Source organism: Carica papaya, chromosome 9, assembly GCF_054855325.1.
Source record: "Carica papaya isolate Zhongbai chromosome 9, ASM5485532v1, whole genome shotgun sequence".
Classification (NCBI taxonomy): domain Eukaryota; kingdom Viridiplantae; phylum Streptophyta; class Magnoliopsida; order Brassicales; family Caricaceae; genus Carica; species Carica papaya.
The window spans coordinates 17857071-17881947 of NC_142317.1; the positions used below are offsets into that span (position 1 = coordinate 17857071).

General features: G+C 36.6%; 2 pseudogenes; both read right to left on the bottom strand.

Annotated features, from left to right (window-relative positions):
- Positions 1-605: 605 nt before the first annotated feature.
- LOC148240140 (protein kinase PINOID-like) overlaps positions 606-24877 on the bottom strand; it is a 72129-nt pseudogene continuing 47857 nt past the window's right edge.
- LOC110808761 (alkaline/neutral invertase E, chloroplastic-like) lies at positions 16502-19394 on the bottom strand (annotated as a pseudogene).

Genomic DNA, 24877 nt, shown 5'->3' on the forward strand with positions numbered 1-24877 from the left:
GTTTTAGAGCTTTATTAAGACCTAATAGATGCTCAAAATCTCATAGCTGTCTTAAGATAGGTCTAGAATATGAGAACAATTTTAAAACCCTACACAACATTTTGGTAAAGCTATCTTGTAACCTCATAGGCATCTCAAAATAGCTCTACAAGCCAAAAGTTTCGTTATCCTCAACTACCCTTGAACCTTAATATTGTTTATCCCAAATTAGGTAAGCAGTAATGAAGCACTACACAAGGACCCATGAGTTTTCCTACTTGATGTTATCAGGACCTTGATGCAATATATTTCAGTTTTATCCAAGTAATACCTTAAAAAGAGTATTACTACCTCTTATACCACATATTAGAGAAATTAATATTACTTTTAGACTATTAAATATTGAGAACAATTGAAAATGTTAAATCATTCTTTAGAAAAATTGATCCAGTAAATCTTTAATTATATATATTTTATAAATATTGAACCTTTCAACATGAATTTCATTAAAATTTCTTGCCCCAATGTACAAATTACTTAAATATCACTTCTATTTAGCTATTAAATTTTGATATACATAAAAAAAGGCATATATCATGTAAAATAAAAAATAAATTTTTTACTTCCTAGTAATACTCTATTGAACTCTCTATAGTACTATCAAATGAAACAAACTCCTTACAAGATATAGGAGAAGGAACAAATGGTTATTTTATACATCTCAAAAGTGGGAAAGTAAGGCCATTAAAAAATTGGTGTCGTTTGATTGCCATTGCACCCATTGTGGACCCTATTTGCCTAGTGGGGTCCTTGATTAATAGTCGTGTGATCAAATCCTTTACTGGCTCCAAAAGCATAGTTTCTTTGGGAAACTCAAGTGCTCAGGCCACAATATTCGCCAGGGGCAACTCCTAGTCAACTCCCTTACACGATGTCATCCCATATAACATTTTAAATATGAATATCCCTAGTGTCCACCAATCAACTGTGTTTCTATGCCTTTCACCAGACAAAATTTCTGGTGCTAAGTACTCGTGGGTCCCAATAAAAGACATTGATTGGACATTGATTAACTCTATGATGATTTCCACAATAGTGTGATGTGTTGACTTTTTTCTATTTATGTTAGCTAGGGTGTAAGCAGGAGGCTATTGCAAGTGTGATATAATTGGGTGGAATGCATGATGAATTAGAAAAGTTGGGTTGATCATCAGGATAACAACTTGTTTTTGTGATTGATGATTCATTTTGATAAGAAATTATATGGATTGTTGATGTGGAATTATCATCTTTTCGTAAGAGATCGAAGTCAGTCGATAATATTGAGGCCGTCAAATCTTAATAATGCATTTTCGAGCTTCAAATCACGGTAAACTATCCCCATCATGTGTAAGTATTCTATGGCCACTATGACTTCAGATGCATAAGACTTGTGCAAAAAAGAGAAGGTCACAAATCTTTTTAAAGAATAAATAAATGAATAAATTTAAATGACTTTGAAACATATAAAATTGAGTTTGATAAGTTATGCGAATAGCTTGCTGAAAATTTTAATACTTTATTCTATTTAATATATTTAAGAATATATTATCCATGTAACGACCCCAAAAATTCAAAAGGGAATATATAAAAAAAGATATGTGTGCAGAAGTAAAATAAAAGGTTCTAATTAATATCCTTTACACAATAGCTTAAACGTACTAATAATATCAAAGAATAAGTCCTCTAAAGAAAATACTAGAAGTGAAAGACTGTAAAGAAAACTATAAGACATCTAGGCATCTACTCACCATCTTCTTGTGGATCGGGCTCGGGAACCAAGTCCTCCTGATCTGAAATGGTTAAGTAAGGAATGAGCTACACTAGTCCAGTAAGGATATCACACTATATTACTGTCACAGAAGTAAAGGTTGGTAGAAAACTAAAAACAACAAATGGAGCACAAATTTTAAACAGATTCATTTATCAATAATCAAACCATTTACCGTCCACTTACCTCAGTGAGATTTATAAAAAACAACCCATGAAAACAATAACATCATAGATATCATGAATTCATACATAATCTGTAACATAGCACATGTCATACTTTTATATTTCAATCATCAAACTACAGTTGCCCCCATTTCATTAGCCTACTAGTATCCATGGCGATCCATAGGGGTCCCCGCTACACGTGAACCATTTCTTTAACAAACTTAGTTTCCAGGGTCGTCCCCATACCTCGTCCGATATGAGTGCCAAACAATAAAGTCTCCATACCCCGTCTGATATGAGAGAACGTTCCCGGTAGAGTTCTCTATGGACCCGGTCCGTCCACCATCTCCTAAGATATCTAGTGAGGCTGTCATCTTATCCAGTTATTAATTCACACCCCTTTATGATTTTTTCCTTAGTTTCCGTTACCCATTCAAACATGAATACTTCAACAAGCAACGTGCATCCAACAAGGCAAGCATATCTTAGATTCACAAAATCAAGCAATAGTGAAGTAAACAGTGATTCATGGATTCAAAACCATAGAATAAATAAACCAGATACCATAATGCATTTAAACTATAAAATAAATCAAACAGGAACTGACAGAGAAATATGTCCGATTCGGTCTCTATTATTATGCATATCTACTCAATTTGTACAAAATACAGTTTTATCATTTATTCAAACTTCAATCTCATGATAGGAAATAAGATGACGGGTCCTTACTTGATCTGATGTCGAAAACTAGATTTTCACTGCGCCTACGGACGATCCCTGGGTTTCCTGAATTTTTTTTTGGGAATTGAAACGCGCTTACAGTATGTACACATGTCCCAAATAACCCAAAAATCAGACCCAAGGTCTACTCGGCCAATTTTGAAATTCTTGCACGGTGGCTCCGCCGTGCTCCGGCGTCGGTGCCGCCGCTCACAGTGGCGATCCGCCTCGGGTTGGCTGTTTTCGGCCAGATTCAGCCAAACTTGCATTGGTTCCTGTGAGAAAACACCCCTAGGGCCCTCAGTGAGCTAAAAAAACACAGAAAACTAAAACTTACCGGCGGTAGGGCTCTCCGGTGCGGCGGCTCCTCTGGCTCGCATTGCGATTTGGTGTTTTGCTCCAGTCAACCTGTAGATGAGGGAACGATGGTCACAATGGTGGAAAAATTACATCGAATGGGAATCGAGAAGGGCCTCATCGGAGGCAAAAATTTAGACAACTCACGGCGGCGTCACTGGGCTTCGGCAGCATTTTCCAGCCAATTGGCCTGTGTTTTTGCTCTAATTTTGCCATAGGTGGGTTTAGAAATCGAATTCTGAGCAAAGGGTAGAAATTTTACCTCGTTTGGTGGCCAGAAATTGCTCCAGTACGGCGACGGGTGGCGGCGGTCGGCTCCCCGATGGCTGGGCTATTCTTCTCCGGCGAGGGGCTTTGGCAGCTAGGGTTAGGGTTTGGGTGCGGATGAGATTATTTATAACCATCCAGTTTTGATCTGAGCCGTCCATCGCATTTAATCTAGACCGTTCGATCGTGATTAAATAGGAAATGAATCTGGGTCATTCATCACGATTCAATCTGGGCCGTCCGTGCGCGATGCAATCTGGGCCGTCTGTGCGTATTTTTGATCTGGGCCGTCCGTGTGCGCGGGAACGGATCTTAGCCGTTCGATAGCGCGCACACGGATTGCCCACGTGGCTCCCTTCTGCTTGGCCTCCCGCATTAGTGGCTTTGCCACCTGGCGCGTCCTGGTTGGCCGGGGCTGCTGACCAGGTAACTGACGTGGCACAATTTTTTTAAATTATATTTTGACCCCTGATTTCTGATTTTTCTTTCAAAAATACCCCAGAACCCAAATTTTCACCCTTTTTTTCAAAAATTGTTTTCAATTAAATCCCTAAACAATTTTTACCCCTTTTTATTACTATTATTATTATTATTTCCATTAAAATAAATTAAAGTAAATTAAATTCAATATATTATTACATAAATTAATCATTATATTCATATAATAATTACAAAAAAAAAATTAAAATTAAAAAAAAAGGGTTGGGGTGTTACGACTCTCCCCCCCTTAAAGAAATTTGATCCCTCAAATTTGCCTCTTACTCTTGATCGAACAAATGGGGGTATTGGGCTCTAAAGTCTGATTCTAGCTCCCATGTAGCCTCCCTTGGTGTGTGGTTCTACCATACGACCTTTACAAAGGATATTTTCTGATTGCGGAGTAATCTACTCTTTCGATCCGTAATGCCGACTGGTACTTCCTCGTAGGATAAGTCCTCCTGGAGTGGGAGAGGTTCGTGGGCCAAGACATGAGAGGGGTCCGGGTTGTACTTGCGTAGCATAGACACATGGAACACATCATGGACCTTGGAAAGCTCTGGAGGTAATACTAGTCTGTAGGCGGCGGTACCAATCCTATCTAAGACTTCAAATGGTCCAATAAATCGGGGGTTTAGTTTTTCCTTCCTGCCAAACCTACTAATTCCCTTGAAAGAAGTGACCTTAAGGAACACTCAGTCGCGTTTCTCAAACCCTAAATCTCTCCTCCGGGTGTCCGCGTAACTCTTCTGCCTGCTCTGAGTCGTCTGAATGTTCCTCCTTATCTTAACTATCTTGGATGTGGTCTCCTCTACCAGCTCCAGACCGAACAATTTTCTATCACCCACTTCTTCCCAACAAATCGACGATCTACATGGATGCCCATATAATGCCTAATACGGAGCCATGCCAATGCTCGTTTAGTAGCTGTTGTTGTAGGAAAATTCTATTAGGGGCAGATGTTGTCCCAATGGCCCCCAGAGTCAAGGACACAAGCTCGAAGCATATCCTCAAGTGTACGGATTGTCCTTTCTGATTGTCCATCAGTTTGAGGTTGGAAGGCAGTACTGAGGGACAGCTTCGTTCCTACGGCTTGCTGAAAGCTACTCCAAAATCGAGAAGTGAACCTAGGGTCCCTGTCGAACACCACTGGTTACTGGGACTCCATGCAATCTGACTATTTCTCAGATATACATTCTTGCCAACTTGTCCAAGGGATCGGTCATCCTGATGGCTAAGAAGTGGGAAGACTTGGTGAGCCGGTCAATAATTACCCAAATGGTGTCATGTCCTGAGTGTGCATTAGGTAACCCTACTACAAAGTCCATGGTGATATGTTCCCACTTCCATTCCAGAATCAGTAAAGGCTGAAGTAGCCCGCCTGGGCGCTGATGCTCTGCCTTGACCTACTGACATATCAAGCATTTAGACACAAAGTCAGTTATGTCCCTTTTTATCCCATTCCACTTAAATCGGGTTTGCATGCTTTGGTACATTTTGGTACTTCAAAGATGCATGACAAACTTTGAGCTATGGGCCTCTATCATGATGTCTTTCTTCAACTCACAGACATTTGGAACACACACCCTGTCCTGAAATCGGAGTAACCCATCGGTAGAGACTCAGAATTCTGAACTAACTCCCGGTTCTATATTATTCTTGAGGGCTACTAGGGCAGGATCAGCTGACTGAGTTTCCCTTATTCTCTAGATTAACTCAGACTGGACGGTCAAATGACTCAAACATGTGGCTCTCTTCAAGTCCTGAAGTCAAACCTGTTGTGTAGCCCCAATTTGCCTGCATTCTGATACCATCAAATGGGCTAAGATACCTGTACTTTTTCTACTGAGTGCATCGGCTAACACGTTGCCCTTACCCGAATGGTACAAGATATCACAATCATAGTCTTTAAGAAGTTCTATCCATCTTCTCTGACTCATGTTGAGATCCTTCTGAGTGAATATGTGTTTCAAACTCTTGTGATCGGTATAGATCTGAAAGGTCTCTCCATATAAGTAATGGCGCCAGGTCTTCAAGGTGTGTATGATTGCGGCAAGCTCCAAGTCATGGGTGGGATAATTTTTTCATGACTCTTTAACTGTCTAGACCCATAAGCTATGACCTTCCCATCCTGCATAAGAACATAACCCAAGCCTAGATAGGAGGCATCACTGTAAACTGTATATCCCCCGATCAACTTGGTAAGGCCAGCACAGGTGAAATAGTCAGCCGCTTCTTTAGTTCTAAAAAACTTCTTTCACAGTCCTCATTCCACTCAAACTTGGCATTCTTCTTTATGAGTCGGGTTAGGGGAGCCATTAGACTAGAAAATCCTTCAACGAACCTGCGGTAATAGCCAGCCATTCCTAGGAAGCTACGAATTTCTTTAACTGATGTCAATTTCTTCCAGCCGAGCACCGCTTCAACCTTTTTAGGATTCACTAAAACTCCATCCTTTGATGATGTGCCCTAGGAAGGTGGTCTGCTCAAGCCAGAATCCAAACTTACTCAACTTTGCATATAGTTTCTTTCTTCTGAGAACCTGCAAAACCTGGGCTAGATGGTGAGCATGTTCCTCTCTGCTTTTTGAGTAGACCATGATGTCATCGATGAACACGATAATAAATTGATCTAAGAATTGTCTGAAGACCCTATTCATCAGATCCATGAAGATGGTTGGGGCGTTGGTTAGCCCAAATGGCATGACCAGGAACTCATAGTGTCCGTACCTGGTTCGAAAGGCCGTCTTGGCGATGTCTTCTGTCCTTATTTTCACCTGATGGTAGTTTGATCGTAGGTCTATTTTGGAGAAGACCTGCGCATCCTGTAACTGATCGAAGAGCTCATCAATCTTGGGAAGGGGATACTTGTTCTTGATTATGACCGTGTTCAATCCTCTGTAAGTAATACATAGTCTCAACATTCTGTCTCCCTTCCTGGCAAAAGTGACTCCAGCACCCTAAGGAGACACACTTTGTCTGAGCTCCTCCATCTCAATGCGGCTCATGCCGTAAGGAGCAACTGAAAAAGGCTAGGTGCCTGGCTGTAGATCTATGGTGAACTCGACTTCCCTGTCCACTGGCAGTCCGGGTAGTTCATCCAGAAACACATCTGGGAAGTCTCAGACTATTGAAATCTCTTGAATACAATTCTCTTTCTTGGGTTTGCCTAGCTAGAGAAAATATCAAGGTTAAGGTACTCGACAAATAAGAAAACTTGCCATCAAGGAATAAATACTAAATGATTTTATTAATTTGTAAATGGCTCCTCATTAGGAGGATTAAATACAACCTTTTTGCTAAAGCAATCTACGGTGGTGTGATATGCCGCTAGCCAATCCATCCCTAAAATTACATCAAAATCCCTCGTGCCTAATTCTATTAGGTCTACACTCAGTTTCCTATTTGCTATCTCTACAGCACACGCCCTGTAGATAACTTCTCCTAATAGTGTTACACTCCCAGTAGTATATACAAATAACATTGAATCAAGTTTATCAGGTAATACATTAATTTTGGATGCAAAAATAGGTGAAACAAATGAATGCGATGCACTAGTATCAAACAAAACATGAGCAAGATGGTTACAAATAGTGTAACTGTGCCTCCCTGCTGACTGAGGGAGTGTGTGGAGGCTCCTCTCCACTAATTGTGTCTTGTCCAGAACGGTTGAGTATGTCTTGAGCTCCAGTACAAATAGGTGTTGCTTGATCTCTGGGCGGAGGCCCCACTGAAACCTCCTAGCCTTCCTGCCCTCATCCGTCAACGTCTCAGGGGAGTATCGGCCCAACCCAAGAACTTACAGGCATATTCTGACACCGTCATGTTCCCCTGGACTAACTGGACAAACTCCATCTCCTTAAGATGTTGGATGTGCTCTGAGAGTTACTCTGCATGGAAGGCTGCTAAGAACTGTTTCTAAGTGACTGGAACAGGCAGGGTGGTCTGCTTGAGTTCCCACCAACGGTCTGCTTCTCCCACCAGCATATTAGTAGCAAGGGTGACCCTCTGCTCGGGAGTCACTCCTAGGGTCTTGAAGGCCTTCTTCGTCTCCGTCAACTAATACTGGGCATCTTCAAATGAGGATTCCCTTGCAAAAGTGGATGGGTTCAGTCTCCTGTACCTCTCTACATAACCTGGGTCAATCATGGAAGGAGCTGGGTCCTGCGGAAGAGGGACTCGGCAAAGCTGAGGATAGACTTAGGGACCCTGTGGTGGTACTTGCTGATATGGTGGGGGCACCGAATTATACTGTGGCGGTGTCGGGTAGTACTGTGGCTGGGGCATCGAATTATACTGTGGCGGTGGTACCGGGTGGTACTGTGGAGGAGCAGACTCTTACCGGGGTGGCTCGGGATCCTCTCGCTGTAGTGGTGGCTCAATCTGTGGCAGCAGGGGAGGATCAGGCAGCTCCCTTTTCTCCTCTCGGCCCTACTGGGCAGTAATAAGTCTCTCCAGCATCTCAAATATCTTGTCAATGTCTTCTCGAAGTGAACCATCCCAGGCTGCTTAGTTTAGTGGGGGTCTTCCTCTTCTCATCTCTCCGTACTTGCATTTCACAAGAAAAGGTTGAGTAATGATTCATTGGTTTGGTATTTCTTTAAGTATCATTGTGTAAGGGACGAGTCCGAGGAACTTGGCTCTGATACCAACTGTAACGGCCCTGGAAATTCAAAAGGGAATATATAAAAAAAAATCTGTGTGCGGAAGCGAAATAAAAGGTTTTGATTAATATCCCTTACACAATAGCTTAAACGTACTAACAATATCAAAGAATAAGTCATCTAAAGGAAATACTAGAAATGAAAGACTATAAAAAAAACTATAAGACATCTAGGCATCTATTCGCCGTCTTCTTGTGGATTGGGCTCGGGAACCAAGCCCTCCTGATCTGAAATGGTTAAGTAAGGAATGAGCTACACTAGCCCAGTAAGGACGTCACACTATATCACTGTCACAGAAGTAAAGGTTGGTAGAAAACCAAAAACAACCAATGGAGCACAAATTTTAAGCAAATTCATTTATCAATAATCAAACCATTTACCATCCACTTACTTCAGTGAGATTTATAAAAAATAACCCATGGAAATAATAACATCATAGATATCATGAATTCATACATAATCTGTAACATAGCACATGTCATATTTTTATATTTCAATCATCAAACAATAGTTGCCCCCTTTTCATCAGCCTACTAGTATCTATGGGGACCCATAGGGGTCCCCGCTGCACGTGAACCATTCCCTTAACAAACTTAATTTCCAGGGGCCGTCCCCATACCCCATTCGGTATGGGCGCCATACAATAAAGTCTCCATACCCCGTCTGGTATAGAGAACGTTCCCGGTAGGGTTTCCTATGGATCCGGTCCGTCCACCATCTCCCAGGATAACTAGTGAGGCTGTCATCTTATCTAGTTATCAATTCACACCCCTTTCTTATTTTTCCTTAGTCTCCGTTACCCATTCAAACATGAATACTTAAACAAGCAACGTGCATCCAACAAGGCAAGCATATCTTAGATTCACAAAATCAAGCAGTAGTGAAGTAAACAATGATTCATGCATTCAAAACCATAGAATAAATAAACCAGATACCATAATGCATTTAAACTGTAAAATAAATCAAACAGGAACTGACAGAGAAATAAGCCACGTATTATTCTTATTATACTTTTGAATCCAACTAAGAAAAAAAAAAACAAAATGCAAAATGAAAACTTAAACAACCTTAAGTAGTAACCTAAACTCAGAAAAATATTCATGAAGTATAAAATTTACACTTGGTACAAAATTTACCATATAACTAAGTAAAACAAAAATTTATACTAAATTAAATGCATAAAACCTGTGCAAGGAGGAGAAGGTCACAAATCTTTTAAAAAAATACATAAATGAATAAATTTAAATATGTTCAAAATATATAAAATTGAGTTTGATAAGTTATGCAAATAGCTTGTTGAAAATTTTAATATTTTATTCTATTTAATATATTTAAAAATATGTTTAATATACTATTAAAATATAATTATCTCTTGTAATATTATCTAGATTAGTAAAAATATATAATATATATAATTTATTAATATATAAACAAGTCCATGAACTTTTAAACCAAATTCCTTCATATTTGAATTTGGCTCTTATACTTTAACATTTGTGGACCATATTAAAATATGAAAAGAAGATTCTATTAATTAACAAAGATGAAAATGAAGATGGTATCTACATATACATATATATTTTTATGCTGAAATATGATAGAATCAAGAAGGTGCAAAGGAAAAATGTTAGGAACTTCAAAGAAGATACTTATAATTGGGAATTATATAAAAGCCGGAGCTGTCTTCACATGTTTGGGGGTCACCTTCGATCCTTTTCATATGAGATGTTCGGATCTACTGCCTTAATCCTCCACTTACCTCTACTATATATATATATATGTATATATGTTACCATATCTAAGCAAACTATTACTTTGTATATAGCTCATATATTTGTAGTTATCCCATTGTCCATAGATAGCTTATCCAGCTGTAAATAGATAGATATCAGCATTAGAGTACTGATCTCTTTTTTCATAGATAAATTCTACAACGGTAAATAGAGAGATACCAGCCTAAAAAATGGGTTTTTTGACTGATGTATATTCACCTATTTTTTCAATGGAAAGCTAGCAGAGGAGATATAGAAAATCAAATTCCTTCACTTTTAAAAGTAATCAATATATACATTGTATTAAATTAATTATATTTATTCAACAAAATATTTTATTTCCAATTATGGTGTCTTCTATAAGATAATTATTAATATCAAACACATTAATCATACTATTTAGCATTCATTCCACTTTATTGATTTTAGTTGTAACTCTCAAATTCATAATTTGGTCCTAATTTTTAAATTTTATATTGATCTTAATATAACATAATCTTTTATATGTTTATTTTGCTAATAAAAATACTATAAATTATTAGTAAGTGAAATATAATATTTTTATTTAGGGTTTAAAATTGGGTCATATTTACATATTTTCTCAAAATATATTTTTTTTCTTTTCATAAAAGAGTGGGACAACATTAATTAAGGTGGCTTCCATTGATTTCCTTAATTATATGGTTTTCCAATTGTTAAATTTCCCACCAGACAACTTAACCAGCGGGTCCGACATGCATTCACCTTAGCTAGCAAATAGTAAAATCAACAAAAAGCAACTTATGGTTGCTCATAAACCATCATATGTATGAATTATATGTTTATATATATATATATATGTCAAGGAGTAAGGAAGGCTAAGCCTTCATTCATATTAATGTAGCACTTATTTTTTATTATACATATTACTAACTTATTTACTCTCTATTGAGGGTTAACCCATCTATTTAAATTCAAGAAAACATCTAATTAAAGTTTGTGTAAATCATCTTTTCTTACACGTGCATCACAGAGAACACTGTCTCTACTCACCCAGATCAGCTCCCAGAGTTTGTTTGTTCTATTTTTAATCCCATTCCTACTTCCAAACAGCATTACTTTCAGCCTCACAGAGAATACTATCTTTGCTCACCTAGATTTGCCTCCAAGAATTTTAAATTTATTTTATTTTTGATCCCTTTTAAGTTTATTTCCCTGTCTCTACTCACCAATACCACCATTTCTGAAACAGACATCGAGAGAATTAAATACAAAAGATAACAGAATAATAATTTCCAAACAGACATCAGATTCAGACCACTATTTTTCTCTCTTTTTTTATTTTCTATCCCTCTCTTGTTCTCATCCTTTCAATTTTCCTCCTATGTTTTTAGCATATATGCTATATCCTTTCCTCATAGCTGTCCATAAGATAATTCCATCATTTCGTCCGATCTTGTGTTTATCCTTAGATCTCACTCTCTATTTTTTTTGTTTTTACTCCTGGTTCTAATCTAATTTCAAAAAAATGTCCCTATTCCCATATCAATACATTTCTTCCAAAAAACATCTTAAAGAATTTAGAAGATAAATTCTACTCAAGCAGTGAGAGTCAAATTTCACTAACCTTTGTTCTCAGTGACGACGTTAATTTGATTTACGGATTCCTCCCTTGTTCTGCTCCCAATTCCAGCGCTAGCTGATTAATCTGATTGAAGAAATCGCATAAAAACTTCCTCTCAGTTTACCCTGGCTATGAAGTTTCTTCATTTCCCTCTTCCCCTACAGCCCGACATCCTCTTTTAAAGTGAAGGAAGAACTATCATAACCGTTGAGGATGGCAGCGAAATCCCTAAGTTAAATAGAGATTTCAATATAGTTTTGGATAATTGAGGCATAATTAATATTTTTACTTTTAATAATTAAGGCAGAAACTAATAACATCTGCTTAAATATAATTACATATTTATATATTTACTTTTTGAAAAGAAGATTTTTATTTCTTTAATTGTTTAAGTCGAATCGAATATTTAAATTTTAAAGATTAATGAAGAAAATAAATCTCTAAAATTTGATTTCTAATAAGCATTTAGATATTCTTTAAGTTTATTCTTATGATAGTTATTTCATAGATAACATAATGAAAACAAGGTTAAAAATATAAAATATTTGATTACATAAGTTCAAATTAATAAAAATAAGATTTCTATCTCTTTAATTTTTAAATTTTAAAGACTAATATAGAAATAAATCTCTAAATTTTGACTCCTAGTAAGTATTGAATTCTCTATATTTAGATACTTTTTAAGTATAACTTGTAATAATTCCTTTAAAGATTAGATACTTTAGAATGAAAAATAATATTAAAACTCTAAAATATTTGATTACATAAATTTAAAAATAGATTATGACACTCTATTTTTTTTTCTTTCTTGATGCTTTCGGCATTTCTTTCAATCTTTGTTTAATGCTTTGATTTATATTTATGATGCAATCTTTAGATAGAAAATAATAAGATAGTTTTTTTTTTTTAAAAAATAGCTCTATTAACTTCTTCACCACAATATAATTTCTTAATAATCTTATCCTCACATTTGTTATTGTGTTACAATGTGATCAATTTTAGGTGATCATGTAACGCCCAAGTATTTTTTTTTAATTTTATTCTTATTATTTTTATTTTTACTTATTTTTCTTTTTTTTTATATTTGAATTTTTTTAGATTTTTATTTTATTTAATTTAGTTTAATTTAATTTAATTTAATGAAAATAAAAATAATAATAATGATAAAATTAGGTAAAAATATTATTTGGATTTAATTGAAATTGATTTTGGAAAAAAGGGGTGAAAATTTGGATTCTGGGGGTGTTTTTGAAAAGAAACTCGAAAACCGGAGGTCAAAACGCAATTTAAAAAAGTTGTGCCATGTCAACAGCCACGTCAGCAGCCTGGTCAGCAGCCCTGGCCAACCAGGACACAACGCATGGCAAGGAAACGCTGACATGGGATGGGCCACGTAGGCGATTCGCGTGCGCGCGATCGGACGGCCCAGATCCGTTCCAGCGCGCATGGACGGCCCAGATCAAACGTGCGCACGGACGGCCCAGATTCACGCGTATGGACGGTCCAAATTCAATCAGGTACGGACAACCCAGATTTAATCCCAATTAAAATGCGATCGGACGGTCCAGATTTAATCTTGATGGACGGTTGAGATTAAAAGGCAAAGGGTATAAATAACCCCACCCACACCTAACCACAAAACCCTAACCGCCAGTGCCTCGCCGGAGAAGAAGAACCAGACGCCGGAGAAGCCGACCGCCGCCACCCACCGCCGCACCGGAGAAGTTTTCGACCGCAGATCGAGGTAAATTTTCTCACCCTGGCTTGTTTTTCGATGCTGAGTCCGTCTATGGCCAAACCAAAACCAAACCACCAGCCGAAGTTCGGCGCTGCCACCGCGACTCCCCTCTATTTTTGCCTCCGATGAGGCCCTTCTCGGCCTCCGTTCGATGCAAATTTTATACCACTGTGATCACCGTTCTTTTCTCTACAGGTTGATCGGAGCCAAACATCAAAACGCGACTCACGCCGGAGGAGCCGCCGCACCCAAGAGTACCGCCGCCGGTAAGTCCCAGTTTTTCGTGATTTTTTGGCCCATCGAGGGCCCTGAGGTTGTTTTATCGACTGATGCAAGTTTGGCCGAACTTGGCCAAAAATGGCCAACCCGAGGCAGATCGCCGCCGCAGGCGGCGATGCAGTCATTGGAGCACGGCAGAGCCGCCGTGTCGAAATTCTGATATTGGCCAAAAGGGGCCCTAGGTCTGATTTGGGATTTTTTGGGACACGTGCAGGTACTGGTAGTGCGTTTCAGTTTTCTGGAAAAAAATCAGGGAAATTAGGGACAGCCCGTACGCGCACTGTAGAGTTGATTTCAGACCCCGAAACAAGTAAGGATCTCTCACCCTATTTCCTATCACGGTATTAAACCTAAATAAATAATTAAACTGTACTTTGAGACTTAATAGATGTATAATTGATTAAGGTTGCCAATGGAGCCCGAGTCTGATACAGTGTTGGTCTGTTATTGTTTGATCTAATTTTTAGTATTAAATGCAGCATGATGTTCGATGTAATTATGTTATGGTCTCGTATGCATGAATCATGACTTCTTTTATTATGATTTGTATTATGGTGAACCCGATACTGTGTTGTCTTGTTTGGTGTCAATTATTGGTTTACATGTTGTGTATGATTGGATGATTGAGATTAAGGAAAAAGGCAAAAAGGTTATGTTAATTGATAAATAGAAAATATGGACAGCCTGACTAGATATCCTGGGAGATGGTGGACGGACCGGGTCCGTAGGGAACCCTACCGAAAATATGGTCTCTCATACCAGACGGGGTATGGAGACCTTATGTGTTTTGGCGCCCATACCGGACGGGGTATGGGGACGGCCCGTTTCACCCTCATACCGGACAGGGTATTGAGGTTCATGGTTTTGGCGCCCATACCGGACGGGGTATGGGGACAGCCCTGGAAGCAGGTTGAAATGTTAATGGTTCACGGGTAGCGGGAACCCCCTATGGATCCCCATGGATACTAGTAGGCTGGTAAAAGAGGAAAATATGTTGTTTAATGATTGGAATGCAAAGGTGTGGTAAGTGTAATGTTATAAAGTTTATATGATTTTATGACGATGATAATGTTATTGCTTTCATATGTTGTTTTCATGGATCTCACCGAGGTAAGTGGACAGTAAAGATTTTTACGTTAATAAACGAGTTTGTTATAAATTATGCTCCATTGGTCATTTTTGTTTTCTACCCACCTTTACTTCCGTGGCGGTGAGATAGTGTGACGTCTTTACTGGGCTGGTGTAGCTCATTCCTTATTTAACCATTTCAGATCAGGAAGACGTTGTTCCGAGCCCGTTCCGTAGGAAGACGGCGAAGGGGACGCCTAAAGACTTCATAGTTATATTTATAGTTCTTATTTCGAGTATCTCTTTTAGTTAGTTTGTTCCTTCATGTTTTGAGTACGTTTCGGTTATTGTGTAAGGGATGTTAATCAAAATTTTTATTACGCTTCTGCATTTGATATTTTTAATACATACATTTCATTTAAATTTCCGGGGCCGTTACAGATCAGGAAATATAAGAAGAGTTAAAAAATAATTGGTAGAAAGAGGAGGAAAAACATAAGGAAATGAAATAGAAAAACAAGAGTTAGACTAGAAGCATTATAGAGGTAAGTTCTCTTTTTTTTTTTCCTAATATATAATGCACAATTAGGTAGTAATTATAAAGTAGATTCGTTATAAGGAGTCATAGTCTTCCAACGATTCCTAAGTTTCAAATCGCGAATTAACTCAAAATACATATTTGACTTTCTATGAAATTATTTCTTTACCCTAAATAACAGAAAAACATAAAAGTACAATCTAAATTAAATATGTCCAAAGGTATATACATGTACTTACATTAAGTGGTATTAAATCTATCTTGTTCATTCGATTCAATTTTCACTTTTTGTGTAATTACTAGTAGTCCTTTACATGCTGAATATATTCATAAATTTTATTTTCGAATCACTTATATTTTTAGCTTCAATTCATTGAATGAAATTTTATTTCATAATCCTTCATTTATAGGAAGATCAATTAGAATTCAATTCTCAAAAAACATAAATAAGAGAATTTAATTATTAAAATTGTAATATATTGTTAAATTCTAAAATATGGAAGAAATGTAGCAATTAATTTCTTAAGAAAATGATGAAGCTTGTTTAGAAATTAAAGCAAATGGGACAATTAGATACATATACAAATATTTTAACTTTTAATACTATACTATACTATATATATTTTTACAATATAATTTCTCAATGAGTCTTGTAATTTGACCCACAACCTAAAAATTTCTATGTAATGTTTACATATATATGAGGTTAATTTCTATTGTTGTTGGAAATATATTTATTTTTTTATTTTTGATATTTTTTGTTGAACAGTTTGAGAGAAGGACAGCGACTAATGTTAGAACTAGATGACACAAAAGTTATTGAATGCTATATGTTCAGTTTCCTTTATGAGCTGATGCTAAGAACTAAAAACTCGCAAGTCTGTAATAATGCAAAAATATGTAATGAATAAAAATATGAGTTTACAAGAAATATCTTATCATCACTCTCTAATTATTCTCTCAGACAATGTTTTACAAACTAGTTGAATTTTTGCGACTGATCTGGAATCAACCCAGGAAATATGTTAAAAAGTTCTATTGCCAAGCATTAATTTAGATGGCATGGTGATGATTTAGGAGATAGAAAAATACCATAACCAATCCAAAATGATTTACAAGATACAAAAAATATCATAATTGAACAATAGAGTTAAAATAATGTAAGAGTATTCTCGATTTACAGTAAACTCTTTAAAAGAATGCATTTCACTCCTATAGTACTGTGTATATGATTTAAAGTCTGTAAACAGAAAACAATTTGTTTAATCTCCAGTCCAAGAAAATATTTCAAGCTAATGCTAATGCTAACCCTAAATCAACATATCATCTTTACATTAAGATCTTATGATACCCGAATCACTGCTCAGAAGCTTTAACCCCCAAATAAAATGAAAAATAAACCATTGTTATCATCACCATTATACATTTAAGTTGTTTAGATAGGTAAGTTGAGCCACAAATTGAAGTGACCTATCCTTGTGTGAAAGCAGCTTCAGAATCTTACATTATGCATAGCTTTTGGGAATTCTTTCGAGTATGCTTTCTCTTGGGGTTAGCACTTATCATACAAGAGAAGACATTGACAAGCTCATAATCCTCTTCAGTTATCAGAATTTTGGCTGCACTTGGGTCTGCAAATGGAAGCTTAGCCATAAGGTATCCAACAATTGACCATGTCTGGAATAACCATGCTTGCTTCCTGATGAACCTTCCTCTATTCGTGTCATAGTATTAAGGCCACTTGTCCCTTGATATGCGTCTTTCAGCAACTTCAACAGCTCTTGCAGTGATGTCTGGTCTTTTCATCTTTATGGCTGCAATAGTAAGCTGTAAAAAGTCCATTTTTAAAATCTTAAGCCGCACTGCCAACATTCCTTCATTGTTGCTTTATTTTATAAAACATAAACAAGGTGCCATATCCTATTGGATTAAAGCATGACAACTCAAAAAACGTCTACCTAAATATAACTTCTACAAAGGGTTCTTTGGAGTAATGAACAAATTATTAACAGCAGAGAGAATATTTAAGCATAACAAACTAACCTGCCAAAGCAGAGTTTGCCAAGAACCACCATTGTGGTAAGACCAGGGCCAGCATCAGAAGGAAATGTAGTGATAAATGTTGAAGATAATGAAGAAATAAATCATAAATAAATAATACGAGAGTAGATATCTTACGTGTTCTTAGGATCACTACCAGTGATTATTTGGCACTTTGAACTTCAAGAGCGAGATAACATATCTTGAATGGCATGTCTGCTACCAAATCTGCCCATTTCACTTCAATAACATCAAGTATGGCATGTGACTGATCAACTATTGCCAGACTGCTTACAACATACCACATGTTTCCTAGAGAAGAAAATTGGAAATCCATATGTGCTGTCTGTAAGTCTCCAATTAAGTAATCTTCTTTATTAGGCATCCATTTCACCAACCAAGGAGAAATTTGATCTGGGTAAATGTTGAACTTATTAACTGCATCATTTGAGTACTCCTCAGTCTTGTAATGATAAATCTCATGCATTAATCACAAATCAATCTAATAATACTCCTTGATGTGGAATGAAAGAGCAAGTAGGCGATTATTCAGTGGTTGGATAAGATCAACTAATCCATCTTCTGGATCAAGCATTGCATGTGCGCAGAGTAAGGCATAATAAAATAGCGCTTGTAAGAAAAAAAAAAGGATTAACTGGAGATACCACAAGAAAAGAAGGTAAACAAATAAGATCTCTTAGTTACCAACTTATAAATTTAAATAATAGTCGATTCATGTAGCCTACTAAGTTAGATCATAATTTGTTGTTTCCATCAACATGTTACAAACATACTTAATACACAAACAAGATCTCCATGGTGTTAAACATGTAAGCTAGGAACTATCTCAAAAAATATAAGCTATAAGCTATACAATCTCTATCATTCTGGGGAGTTGCACCATTCAGAAGCAACTAAAAATACAATGGGTAACAATTCTAATAGTTCAACATTTTTTGAATCGATTGGACTAGAATCATATACTTATTACACATGCCAGAAACTCACTTGAGAAGCCCCAAATATTATATCATTTTAACTCAAGCTTGTCAAGTACTTAATCCAAACTTTATTTTCAAACTTCCACTATTATTTCCCAAATTGATTTAATTTTATAATTTCACTTCCAGCATAGTTGCTGTAACAAGCTCCTATTACAACATGTGCATAATTATTCTGTACCTCCACTCTTTCGCTACAAAAGTTGCAAGCTCCAAAAATTTAAAAATTGAATACCAAATATTTATTACCATTTCAAATGAACCATTAAGGCAAATTTTTCCTTGCTTGAAATAAACAATTGATGAGTACATATGGCTATTCAAGCAACTATTAGAAAAAAAAAATGAATCTATCTTGATGATTCCTTCATTCCACATAATAATTCCGTATTCTAAATTAAAAAATATTATTTCAATACGAGGAGAACTAATTTCCTAGATTTCGAGCGGATGACCATGAATTCCAATCATGCAAGAACTATCAGTCACCAGTAATGTAAGAAACATGTCAAAACCATAAGCATGACAAAGCTTCAACATCATTTTAATTCCAATTTGCACGTCAACTCTCTCTTGAACAGATAGATCACTAGAGCACTATCTATATGCACACAATAAAATAATCCACCATAAACCTACAAAAGAAGTAGAGGTAAAAGAAATTATAAAAAAGGAAAAAAAAAGTAAATATTCATCATGATAAACTACAAGGCATGTGTCATCTTCTGAACAACTTTTGGCATGATATAAAGTTTTTCCCATACTAGAATCAACTGGTGCAACACGGCCAATTGCTGCCTCTGTAAAGTCAGGATCCAAGGCTTCTTCTGTAGCAGAATCATCACCATCAAAGGGAACAGTTCGCACCATGAAACTAGCAGGCATTAACCCCTGATAAGGGCTGTAATAGTCCATTTTTTCTCAGCTCTACAAAGAAAGTCAAAAGCAAAATACGAATCAATTATGTTTGAGGTAATCAAGAGGCTAGGATATAATTTATCAAATGGTCATGGCCCCACCAAGGATCACTCATATGCATATTTACCTAGTACTCAAAGCATTTTCTAAATTACATCACTGCATGGGTTTCGTAGGTGCCAACAGTCACATTCTCGCAACTATAAAACAAGTAGTCAATTTTATTCACAATATGGTTACATATAAAGAATATTCATTAACATAATCATAGTCCTGCAAAAATATTATAGGAAAGGCACATGTTGTCCTGTGTACATTAGACCACACATAAAAACTAGTTACTAAGCAATTTATGGAATTATCTTGCCAGATTTGAAAGTGAGCTCATTGACAAAGGTTTAACTATGTGGACTACTTATGAGCAATTAGATGGATGCTTATTTGAAAAAATATATTTCTTTTATACGATGGTTTTTCATAATAAAAAAACACCTAATCAATAGAGGGATTTATTTGGAAAACCCAGTTGAGATATGAACAATAAAAAGAAAGATTCATATCACATGCATCTGTTGCACGTCTTAATTTGCAGAAACAAGCAAAAAAGTAATTTAGTCCAAATTGCTAGATGCAAATGATTAATTGCTAGAATAGAAAGCAAATGTGATCCTGCTCATAAAATTTCACATTACCTGCAACTGAAGGGTATGAAGGATCAAATTCCAAACAATGTCATACTATCCCTTCAAAAGAAAGGCAACGCTAGAAGGTGTAAAGTCATGGATAAAGGCCTAATCATAATTCAACACATTAGAACTGGTGGGATCATTGGTAGCAATTGTTCAAATAGGACTTCCAGATTAATAAACCACAGAATCACGTAATAGGTCACATATTTCATCCTCAATAGAATCTACAATGGCCTTTTGAAAGTTAGTAGTACCTGGTCCAACTGTACCATTAGATGTTGAAATCTTCTTATACTGTTTCAATTGTTTAACATCCCTGAATTCCAGAATGTGTTTCCCCCATTATTCAATTTAGTTCCTTAGCACTATCCACAAACCATGCTCCATTTCCTTCAATAGTTATTCCCCTAAAAATTTTCAGCATGTTGTCATTTGCAGCTCAGAAGCTGGAACCTGTCAGTGGTTCTATTCTTATGCAATCCACTTCTTAACCCCTTAACTAGTTGGGATCCCATGGAACCTAGTGGCGGAGTAGGACACATGAAAAATTGGTTATAGTGCTAAGGAACTAATGCGATGGGTGGTGCTTGCTTCCAATTTCATGACCATACATACCCTATCCAGTTAAGAATCATAATAATAATAATAATAATAAATATTTAACAATCAAAATCTACAATGTTTAATATTTTCAAAAAATAGTTTTACTTTTTATTAAAATATAAACTTTACATCTTCAGCGAAACTTAAACTCATAAATCATAAATAAAACACAAAATTTAGTTATAACACCCCAAGTGTATTATTATTATTATTATTATTATTTTTCAATTTATTTTATTTTGTAATTATTGGACTTTTATTTGATTTTTTATTTAATTTAATTAGATTTAATTTAATGAAAATAAAAATAAAAATAATGATAAAATTGGGTAAAAATATTATTTGGATTTAATTGAAATTGATTTTGGGAAAAACGGGTGGAAATTTGAATTATGGGAGTGTTTTTGAAAGGAAAATCAGAAACTGGGGGTCAAAACACAATTTAGAAAAGTTGTGCCACGTCAGCAGCCACGTCAGCGGCCCGGTCAGCAGCCCCAGCCAACCAGGATGCGCCGCGTGGCAAGAAAACGCTGACCAGGGGACGGGCCACGTGGGCGATCCGCGTGAGGGCAATCGGACGGTCCAGATCCGTTCCCGCGCGCACGGACGGCCCAGATCAAATGTGCGCACGGACGACCCAGATTTAATCTTGATGGACGGTTGAGATTAAAAGGCAAAGGGTATAAATACCCCCACCCACACCTGACCAAAGAAACCCTAGCCGCCAGTGCTCGCCGGAGAAGAAGAGCCAGACGCCGCCACCCGCCGTCGCACCGGGGAAGTTTTCGACCACCGATCGAGGTAAATTTTCTCCCCCTTGCTCGTTTTTCGACGCTGAGTTCGCCTATGGCCAAATCGGAGCCAAAGCACCGGCCAAACGGCCGAAAAACCCAGTCGAAATCCAGCAGCGCCGCCGCGCCCCTCCTCGGTTTTTGCCTCCGATGAGGCCCTTCCCGGCCTCCGTTTGATGCAAATTTTATACCATTGTGATCACCGTTCTTTTCTCTACAGGTTGATCAGAGCCAAACATCAAAACGCGACTCACACCGGGGGAGCTGCCGCACCCGAGAGCACTGCCGCCGGTAAGTTTCAGTTTTTTGGGATTTTTCGGCCCACCGAGGGCCCTAGGGTTGTTCTATCGCAGGGATCGATGCAAGCGTGGCCGAATTCGACTGAAAACGGCCAACCCGAGGTGAATCGCCGCCGCTTGCGGCGGCGCTGTCGCCGGAGCACAGCGGAGCTGCCGTGCCGGAATTGCGATATTGGCCGAAAAGGGCCCTAGGTCTAATTTGGGATTTTTTGGTACACGTGCAGGTACCAGTAGTGCGTTTCAGTTTCCTGGAAAGAAAATTCAAGAAAAATTATGGACAGTCTGTTGGTGCACTGTAGAGCCGTAGTCAGACCCTTAAACAAGTAAGGACCCCTCACCCTACTTCCTATCACGGTATTAAAGCTAAATAAATAATTAAACTATACTGTGTGACTTTATAGATATATAATTGATTAAGGTTGCCAATGGAGCTCGAGTCTGATACTGGGTTTGATTTAATTTCCAGTATTAAATGCAGCATGATGTTTGATGTAATTATATTATGGTCTCGTATGCATGAATCATGCTTTCTTCTATTATGGTTGGTATTATGCTTAACCCGATACTGTGTGTTCTAGTTTGGTGTCCATTACTGGTTTACATGTTGTGTGTGTTTGGATGATTGAAACCAAGAAAAAGGGCAAAAAGGTTATGTAAATTGATAAGTGGATAATGTGGACAGCCTGACTAGATATCCTGGGAGATGGTGGACGGACCAGGTCTGTAGGGAACCCTACCGGGAACATGGTCTCTCATACCGGACGGGGTATGGAGACCTTCTGTGTTTTGGTGCCCATACTGGACGGGGTATGGGGACGACCCGTTTCACCCTCATACCGGACGGGGTATTGAGGTTCATGGTTTTGGTGCCCATACCGGATAGGGTATGGGGACGGCTCTGGAATCAGGTTATAAATGTTAAGGGTTCACGGGTAGCGGGACCTCTATGGATCCCCATGGATACTAGTAGGCTGGTAAATGAGAAAAATGTGTTGTTTAATGATTGAAATGCAAAGGCGTGGTAAGTATTATGTTATACAGTTCATATGATTTCATGATGATGATAATGTTATTGCTTTCATATGTTGTTTTATGGATCTCACCGAGGTAAGTGGACAGTAAGGGTTTTTATGTTAATAAACGAGTTTATTATAAATTATGCTCCATTGGTTTTTTTTGTGTTTTCTACCCACCTTTACCTCCGTGGCGGTGAGATAGTGTGATGTCTTTACTGGGCTAGTGTAGCTCATTCCTTATTAACTATTTCAGATCAGGAAGACATTGTTTCCGAACCCGTTCCGCAAGAAGACGGCGAAGGGGACGCCTAAAGACTCCGTAGTTATATTTATAGTTCTTATTTTCGAGTATCTCTTGTAGTTAGTTTGTTCTTTTATATTTTGAGCACGCTTTTTATTTTTGTGTAGCGGATGTAAATCAAATTTTTATTACGCTTCCGCATTTGACATTTTTAATACACATATTTCATTCTAAATTTCCGGGGCCGTTACATTAACTACTACCATATTGTTATAATTCATTATAATTGTTAGTAGCTATAATTATGAGACGGTAAAACAGATTTTCAATAAAATAAAACTCATACTTTATAAGTCAGCAAATTTAAATTCAGTTAAAATTTTATGAAATCCATAAGAGAAAAAGATATATATGAAAATAAAATTTTACAAAATATATAAAATAAAATATTATCTCAAGAATGATGTTTATTTTTTTCTTCATAAGTAAGAAGTCATTTTTGATTGCATCTAATGCCGCTATGCGCCTTTGTTTAAAAAAAAAGAAATTAAAAAAATTAAAAAAGAAAACTTAATCAAGAGATATATTAGTATTATCTAAAATAAAAAATAAGTACAAAATTCATTTACTACATGAATATATAAAGACTGCTAATTAATTTATGACGTCAATTATGTATGAAAGCTTTCCCTTCCTTACTCTTTTCATCAGATGCCTTGATGAATTCTTCACATTTCAATGCCATTCGACAAGCGCCAAGGCTGCGATTAATATCAGCTAATTATTTTTTAAAATAAAAAATGCAAAAATATATTAATTAAGTGATATACATCAATCATAAAATAATACAAATAATCTCCAAGTAAGAATACACATAAAAGTACAGTTTGATTTGAGATTAATTAGGTGATATACACTAATTGCAGTACAATACAAGTAACTTTAAAATGATGACACACATGAAAATAGAATCTAATTCGAACTTATGATCTCTTGTAAATGAAGAAATGCATCAACTATTCAACTAATTAAATAATTAATTAAGTCTACACGTATACCAAACAAATATATATATCCTGCTATTAGATATTTAGTTAATTAAATTATTAATTATTTATCTATTGGGTGGATATCTATGTACTTTTATCCTTATCTATAAAAGTATGAATTCAAATCAAATTATACATCTCACGACATATCATTTAATGATTAAACTGTATGAATTTTGACTAGCAAAACTAGTACTTGAGAATTTTTATTATTAAATACATATTATAAGATCAATAATAACACACATAAATACTACAAATTAAAGAGTTTAAAGCTTTGATAATTAGTATTAATTATATTCCTTGAGGAGGTTCCTGTAATCTTGAAACAAAATTCGAAATTTTTTGGAAAATCTGCATCAAATACTTTGTCCCTGCAAATTAAGAGAAGAAGACCAAATAATTAAAACCCATTAACTAGTCAAATGTGGTTAATAACTACTCAGATCTATATTGAGATATATATTATGTACACATATAAAGCATTAGTCGTGTCTGATAAGGTGATTTCACATTCAACAACAAAGGTGGAGAGTAGATCAAAGAAATAATTAGGACCGCAACCAGGTACTCCTTTCATTTATGCTATTCCAAAAAAAGGGATCTACCATACTCTTTAACAAAAATCGAATGCAAATCAATCAACGATATCGATATATATATAAATGATCGGTAAACATATAAGAAAAATATAGATAAGATGTTAATCACTAAACCTCTTGTTCCATCGAGTGGATCATGTCGAGGAGCTGCATGCTTCGATCCATCCTATTCGAAATTATTGGAGAAGAG